Below are 9041 nucleotides of genomic sequence, written 5' to 3' on the forward strand. Positions count from 1 at the left end.
CCCAGTGGGCTATACGGGCAAATACCTTTGCCTAAACAATACCTAGTCCATGGAGGAATGAAAGAAGGTAATGTAAGCCCAAAAGCCCACACACCCCTCACGCCACAGGAGACAAACATGACCCAGTACACATAGTAAAGGAGGACAACGCAGGAACGACAGGAATGGTATGAAATCAAAATGAGACAAACATAGTTGGTAGTAGCATATGCACAAGGCCCAAGACACCACCTACTTGTACCCAGCCAATACATGGGAGGTGGACCCTTAGTCAAGGGATTTAGGGGGCGTGGTTGGCGGTGGGGAGAAAGTAGTCTATTCTAGAGTTCCTGTCGAGGCTTCTTTTAGGGGAATGCTTTGCTAGGATTACATTTCTCCCAAAAGAAGTAAACACAAGCTGGGACCACTTGATGCATGCATTAGAAGTAGGTGTAGAGAGCCCTCAACCCTTATCTGTTTTGGGGGGAGGGGGGGTGGGGGGGGGAGGTAAGGTGGTGAGGGGGAGGGAAACAAAACAATGAATTTTGTCTGGAAATGGAGAGTAGTGTGGCAAGCACGCTCTGAGCAGAGACAGTGACCAGACAACCAACAGTTTAGTAGGCAATCTTAGAGAGATGTCTGCAAGAAACCAAAAATGGTTGGTATAACCTTAGGGATAAAAGGGAGAAATCCCTCGAATTCAAGTAGTATAAAACGAAGAGAGATCACCATGAATAGGGATGGAAGGCACATATGGAGAGAGGAGGAAAAACACAAAGAATAGAAAAGAAAAGAAACCTAACAAAAAGGAACAAGGAAACTAAGTAGTAAGGAAGAGTAAAAACGTAAAGTAGAAGGAAATATGGCAGAAATAGAGGCATGCATCGGTAGATTAACTTTTCTTTCCCCTTGACATTCCCACTCTCTTTGACCCACAAATCAGAACTCAAAACCATTTAGGACCTCTTCTCAACACAAGTAATTTCTATAGCATGAATTTGCATTGAGGTTACCCATGTTGGGGATTAGCTCCCTTTCTGGACTTGTTTTTGCTGAACGGCCTAGGCTAAGATTGGGGTGAACAAGGCCATCCTTATTGCATTACTAGACACTTTGCGACAATCCCTATTAGTTTGTATTGGCAATCCTAATGTTATTGGTTTTGTTTTAGTGTTATATATCTTGCTATAGTATTTTTCTTCTTTTTCTATATGTAGTATTAGTTGTTTTGCTATAACCTTGCTTATTTTATTTACGGTATTAGTTGCTTACTATGACTTTATCTAGTGCATTTTATTATAACATTCTGTCGTGGCATGTTTCTGTTGTAGCAGTTGTCTTGCCACAACTAGAACTTATATTCAGCTTGTGGTGGTCTCCCTAGGTTGTCTCAACATTAGGTGAGCCCAACTTACACACAAGCTAGCTTGTGGTGCAATCCTAATGAGGCCAGTCCCAACTCCCTTATCCCAAATTCATAGGCCTTAGTACAACAGAAGGGTCAAGGCCCAACCACACAAAATGGCCCCCACAAACCAAAAGGTATGAGTCATGCTAGACTTATCAAATATATTATATTTAGATTGCTTCTCATGATAGACTTCGCAATTGTGTTCTATTTGTTACAAAAACTTGCATTTTTGATACTTGCCAGAGATTAGGACTAATGAGAAAGGTTCCCCCCCTCCCCCCCCTCTTTTAACATTTGGACTAATATAGTAAGAAATAATGTTTTATAATATTCTAAATCTAGAAACCATCTCCAATCTAAATGTATTTGAAATAGTCATAGGTTTAATCTTGACCCTAGTTATTTCAACTACCCCTCGATACTTGACCTAGAGCTACAATTAGCACCCAATCTCTCTCTCTCTCTCTCTCTTTCTCTCTCTCTCTCTCTATATATATATATAGTCAAAGCTTAGAGAAAATCCAATTAGATTTTAATTGTATTCTTAATTTTGTGCCATGTGTTCTATTTAATTTTTAATTTTGAGTCAAGTGAATTATTGAGTATAAAAATCGAAGACTCCAAATCCTATTAAATTCTAAATTGGAGTCCAATTTTCTGCCAAGTTGTGGGCGCAAGGGAGAAGTGACGGAGTCGCCACCTAGTTATATGGTACAGGAATCGTGAATATAGCGTCATTTCAGGGAAGGACCTTTGGTCTTACTACCAAAGTATGGGTTCGGAGTTTAGGTACACTCTTGCTAAGGTGTTAGGCACCCAAGATCTCCTAATCCTAAGGTTGGCCTCCTATCATTATGTCTTACATCCTAACCTTATTAGAAACATATTTAACACTTGTATCTATGCTCACACACACACTAGCATAAATCTAAGCATACAATCATGGCATAATTCATCCCAAAACACATACCTATCTACCCTTAAACAAAGGAGAACCAAACACAAAGGAAACCCTAGCATTCATCTAACATATGAAAACCCTATCATACATCTAAAACAAGACAGCAACTTAAACATGACAGCAATGCATTAACGTATTGCAAACCCTAATCAAACATCTAAGCATGTTACATTATATGATCAAAGTAAAACCCTAATACAAATGCATGGACATTGCTCATGTATGGATTACCCTTTACTTACCTCTTAGCAGCACAACACCTACTACATCAATGCATGAGCATGTGAGTGAATGACATTAAAACTAAGAAAACCTTAATCTATACCCTAATCTAAATATGTGATAACAAACAAACATGTTAAAAGGCAGACAAGCAATTATGGGGCTTAAAACATATGAAAAAGATGCAACACAAAACAAACACGTGAAAGTAGAAACAAAACATCTAAGAATTTAGGGTTTTTGGGTAACGGCATCACGTACGCCAAAACAGGTCTACGTACGCATGAATTCAGCTTGTGTGCACAGGCTAGATCATACATTATGGGATTTTTAACCGTTCTCCCTAATCAAATCTATCACAATTCAATAAAAATAATGATTAGCAATTTTACATGCAAGTTAGATTTAAGCTTATTTATAGGATTGAAATAAGTTATCTAATAGTATATCTACGTGAGCAAGCTCAAAAAGATGTAAGTGATAAGAACTGTGATATTATTTGCTGACGAAGGGATAAGAACTACGCCAACATGGCACTGAGACCGATAGGTACTTTTTAGTTGTCCATGTCTCTGTGTGACATAGACGACTAGGTTACTTTGGACGGTCATGATGTTTGTGGACAAATCCTATACATTATCCGTGGTACTTTTTATTTGAGCTCCCTTTCTCGTGAACTAGTCAGGACGTAGTTTGGTCATGGATGACCATCATGGACGAATGGAACTTGATTTAGCCCACCATTAGTTGCCCCCTTGTTCTTGTGTCATCCATGCCACTGTTGAAATCATTATTATTATTATTTTTATTTTTATTTTACATGCGACAATTTTTTAGTTGTTGATGAGTTTTCCATGTGGCATTGTAGGGTAGCTTGGGATTAGATGTTATGGATATTGCCACGTGGCTTAATCCTGATGGTTTGCATGTCGCATCATTTTGTTTTTTGAGAAAATCGCCATGTGGCACTTTTTGGTTGGTTCGCATTGCTTTAATGTCCCTCCTTGTTACCTATAAATAGACTAGTACCTCCCCTACCCTCTCACATTCTCATATTTTCTTCTCTAACATTAGTCGTCCTTCACCTCGTCTGGAAGTTCCCTTCCATCCTTAGTCCTTTCCATCTAGAATCAGGTATCCTCTTTTCTTCATTTGTAGGTTTTCTTCTTTAGAATTCTTTACAAATGGTTGAGATTGTAGTGTCCTCGTCTAGTGAAAGGGATGAGAGAGAAATAGGTGAGTATCACAATGAAAGTAACAATAATGGTATTAGTAGTGAGAGTAGTAATAGTGAAAGTAATTCCATAGACGAGTAATACTCGTTTGGAGTTCCTGGGGTTCCTCTAGAGGTCCTCTGGGAGGAGATGATGAGGAGGGCAGCTTCTGAGTCATCTACCGGCCCGTCCACAAATGTTGAACCCTTTATTCCTTCCCCTACTGAAGAGGTGGACATCATATATAGTTGTGCTGAGAATATTTTCCATCCAGAGTAGACGAAAAGAGACTTTTTATGCTTAGAGATAACTATCAAATTCCTGACAAAGTTAATCCTTGTCTTGCTACCCTTGGTGAATGGTGTCGTACCCTAAATTCTCTTAGGGTTGGTATATACGAGGCTTACCTACTAAGGGAGCCTTAGGTTGCCTTTGAATGCCTTTGCGAAAGAACTCTTTCATAGGTTAGGTATAGGGCCATATCTACTTAACCCCAACGCATGGAGAACCTTAGTGTCTATGCAAGTACTATAGAGAGAGGCTTTAGACAGGAACTGCCCTCTTACTATGGATGAGTTCCTGTATTGTCATAAGCCCTTTGAGATAAGCCAATCCATTGGTTTCTACCAATTCTCAACTATGGGCTCTAGCTGTAGGTTAATTAGGTCACTTCCCTTATTTGATAGGAGGTGGAAGACAGAGTTCTTCTTTGTCTCTGAGAGTTGGGCTAGAAAACTTATTGAGGTAGGTAGGGATACCTTCCCTCCTTACACTGGTGAAATGGATTGTCTATGTTCTCAGGGTATGCTACTTACTTTTGTCTCTCCTTGAATATCTTGTTATCTTTATCTAACTCTTATTATTTTCTTTTCATCGGTAGCTCATTGTTCATTAGAAAATTTTATTTGAGCTGCGTCTAGCAAGCACGCTTCACTGTTGATAGAACCTTTCATTCTCTAGTGACACTTCATCGTCTATCAACTTGGGGGCTTGGGCCTGTTCCTACAAATGTAGTGTTAGCTCACGAGCTCACTACTTGTTGATGTATGTTCTTTACTTTCTTGCACTTTTACTTGTTCATTCTTATTTAATTCGTCTATACTTTGACAATCTTCTCTCTCTTTTTCTTGTAAAGGAATGGCAACAATGAAGGAGATGAAGGGAAAAGGCCCTGCAAGTGATGAAGTCGTCCAAATAGAGAAGGACGTCCTTACTCAGTCTTGTCCAGTAGCCTCAGAGAAAAGGAAGACTATATATAGGACGCTTGATACTGGAAATCTTCTTAGTTGTTGAGGCAATAAGAAGCCTAAACATAGCTTATTTACTTTGTCCAAGCTCCCGGTCATTAAGACTAACCCTTCTATTCCTTCTACTACTTCTAATCAGCCATCGACAGCCAAAACTCCTCTCCTTGGTGCGAGCTGATCCTTGAAACCATTTGCTACTGCACCTCCAAATAGTTGTCCATTAACTCTCTTGAGAAGTGAGGGTCTTGCTTTGGATAGGTTCTAGCAGGAAGTAACAAACAAGAATGTCACCATTTGCTATGACATGTCCGTGAAGGAGTTCGAATGATCTACAAGTCATGATCTCTTCAAGGTATTTTCTTTCGTCCATAGTCACTTACAAAAAGTTGAACTTTATTCTTCCTTTTGTTTCACATCTATATTCCTCAATACAGGTCATGTCTAAGTTCATGTGTCTAGATAAACCACTGAGTTAGACAAAGAGAGGATTAGACAATAGATGAGGGTTTGTGACTTGGAAAAGGAGGCCAGTCACAAGGTTGGGGAGAGAGTAAAGTTGGAGGACGAGGTGAAGGAGTTGAAGAATCTTGTTGAGGATTTGAAAGTAGATATTGTCAAGAAGGAGGCTTGTCTAGATCATCTCTATCCGTGAAGCGACGAGTTCACTTCCTCTTTGAGCAAGGCGAAGGGTGAGGCTATCAGAGAATTTAAGACGTCCAATGAGTTCACTGAACTTTTGGATAAGAACTATGCTGCAGGCTTTGAGGACTTTTGTCTAGATGCCACTGAAGCCTTTCTTGGGGTGGACTTCAATTCCATCAAGCTTCCTATTGTGGCTGAAAGTTCTTTATTTAAGTCTAGCTCAGAGGACATGAACATTGAGGACGATTCCTCCATTCCTCTTCAATGTAGGACTATTCAAAGTCTAGGGACGTTGTCCCCAGTGGTTTATCCAAGTAGTTTTAATTGTAAGCAAAGATTTATTTTTATTTTCACTTGTGTTGTTAGGGGTTCGTTGTTTTGGACCATATGTTAGTTTTTATAAGTACAATTCCCTCGTCCATAATTATGGTCATAGGTTTTATACATTTGCCTCTTTAGGCTCAAATATTCTAAGGATTTTTGGACGGTGGTTGTCTACCCTTTTTGAATAAGTTAATTTATGAATATATTCATGGTTGGCCATTCGTCTTTATCCCTTTTCGCCGCTTTTTAAGCTTTAAAATTTTGGGGCTTGCTTGTCCAAGATTTGGACTTTACTTATTTACGGATTTTGAAATATTTTTATTTGCTCGTCCATGGTCTGGACTTCACTTAGGGATTTTGGCCATTTTCTATCCATAAATACTGTCTGTTCATTGCATGCATGCTTTGCTACATCCATCACTCATCACAAGTAGACGAGTATACGTGGGAGGTATTTGTTCCTTCCCTTATTTTATTTTATTTGTACCTTAAGGTTTTATTCCACTATGTGGTGTTTTGCCTTTCCTTCATCTAAAGGAGGCTTATGACAATACATCATTTAAGGACTTTACTCGTCTACGGCTTTAATCCTTTCTTCTAGACTTTAATTTTATAAAGGATTTGAAACACTTAAGTAGAAAATCTAAATTGCTTTATATACAAACTAGGAACTTTGTCCATAACATAGTGACGTCCACAAACATTGCATATGCCAGTAGCTAGTGCTTTTTAGGGAATTCAAATACTAGAAAACCTAAAATGCTACTAGAAAACATAAGTGCTGAAAGATAACATAGACATGCTATTAGTGGTAACCAATACTCTGTAGGGCCTAAGGTCATCCATGCTGACCTTCTCGATGAGTCTTCACTAATAGTACTTCCTTATGTGCTCCACGTTCCATGGATGCTCCAACCTTTGTCCATCCAAGGCTTCCAGATAGTACGATCCTCGTTTTTTGTAGTTGATGACTCTGTATGGTCCTTCCTAATTAGGTCCCAACTTTTCATGAGCAAGATCCTTAGTAGCCAAAGACACGCTTCTTAGGACGAGGTGTCCAATGTAGAATTGCCTAATATTTACCATAGTATCATGGTGCTTAGTCATTAGGTTCTTGTAGTGTGCTACTCTCTGTTCTGTGTCCATCCTTACCTTGTCAATGAGATCAGGTTTAGATGGAGTTGTTTATCATTTTCTCATCCTTATAGTGGGCCACCCTGTCGCTAGTTAGGATAATCTCTGCGGGTATCACTACATCAGTTCCATATGCTAGCTTAAAGGGGATTTTTCCAATAGGAGTCCTTACTGTCGTCCTGTATGCCCAAAGGATGCTAGATAGTTTGTCTGGCCATATCCCCTTTTCCCGTTCAAGCTGAGTCTTGATGATCTTCAACAAGGATCAATTTGTAAATTCTGCCTATCCATTGGCCTATGGATGGGAGGGTAAGGAGTAGTGATTCTTGATTCCCAGTTGTTCACAAAGTTCTTTGAAGGGTGTGTTGTCAAACTATTATCCATTATCTGAGATGAGAACCCTAGGAATTCCAAAATGGTAGATGAAGGGTGCGAAGTTTCTGGCATTTTGGTCAGTGACCTTTACTAATGGCTCTGCTTCCCACATTTTGGAATGATAGATCGTGGTCTGATTATTTGGTGTTTGTAGAAAAATCCTTCAAAATTTACTAAGTGTCATTTTGTTGTCCATGTCTCTGTGTGACTTGGACGACTTGGTTACTTTAGAAATTCATGATGTTTGTGGACGGATCCTATTCATTATCTATGGTACTTTTTTATTTGGGTTGCCTTTCTCGTGAACTAGTCTGGACGTAGTTTGGTCATAGACGACCATAATGGATGAATGGAACTTGATTTAGCCCATACATATATAATGAGAAATCATTACATATTTTAGAAATATATGGTTTTAAAAAAGTGTAAGTTAATACCACATATAATTTGAACTGTATAATTGTGATTATTTTCGATTGTATCCGGGCATATGCACGGGGCTACACACTAGTAATGTTAATAGTATATGATAAGAAAGAGTAAATAAAAAAAAATTTGTTCTTCAAATATTGCATTGATTCAATTTTTGATTTGATATTTCAAAATATACTTTATTAGTATATTTGTCTTTTTTTTTTTCATTAATTAATTGTTTTCTGGCCATTTTTTATCTGCGTTTTTGGTCTTTTAAATTATGGAGTGCATTCAATTTTAGTCCCTTGTTAAGTATTAGATTGGTTTGATCTTAGTTTCTTGCCTATAGAGCTAGTATATACCTAATGGGAAATGATAGTAGATGCCCTAATTTTATTAGTGGACCATTTTTAAAACTTTTTATAAGAAAAGAAAAAAAGCAATTAACTATTTTGACAAATTTTAATATTTTTCATAAAAATGGTATCAAAACTTTTCAAAAATAATTTATTAATAAATGCCTTAAGGGCATCTGTTAACATGACCCATAACTAATTTATTGTTTGCACCACTCCTTTGCCATATTTTTAATGCTGCAATTTAGTCCATTTGGAAATCTATGAATACAAATTTCAATAATCAAACATGTCTTCAATCCAGTGCAATTTTAAGATTGGGCAAAACTTAAGTACAGTACTTAGGTACTATTCCTTAGATTCTGCTCTTAAAATCCAACCATGTGGTTGTATTTAACTAAAAATACACTTCCATCCTATGAGAATAACACCACATTGCTGAATTTTGAGATGAGAACCTAAGTTACAGCATCTAAGGTACTGTATCTAAGTTTTGTCATTTAAGATTTATTCATTATTAGCCTTGTACTAGAACCAAACCAAACCTTTTTCTAACATCTTTTACTCCTACAATAATGATTTGTTGGTCATTGTCTCCTTTGGATAAGTGTAAGCTTAATACAGATGCAAAATTAGGGTTAATCTAGAAAATCATGGCTTTTGGAATCTTGTGAGAGAATGAGGTATAGGTAATCAAATAACAAGTTTCACACGCAATCTTGGTAATTACTCTATTGCTAACATAGTTATCATAGCCATGCT

Source organism: Quercus suber, unplaced genomic scaffold, assembly GCF_002906115.3.
Source record: "Quercus suber isolate HL8 unplaced genomic scaffold, Cork oak 2.0 scaffold_208, whole genome shotgun sequence".
Taxonomy (NCBI): Eukaryota; Viridiplantae; Streptophyta; class Magnoliopsida; order Fagales; family Fagaceae; genus Quercus; species Quercus suber.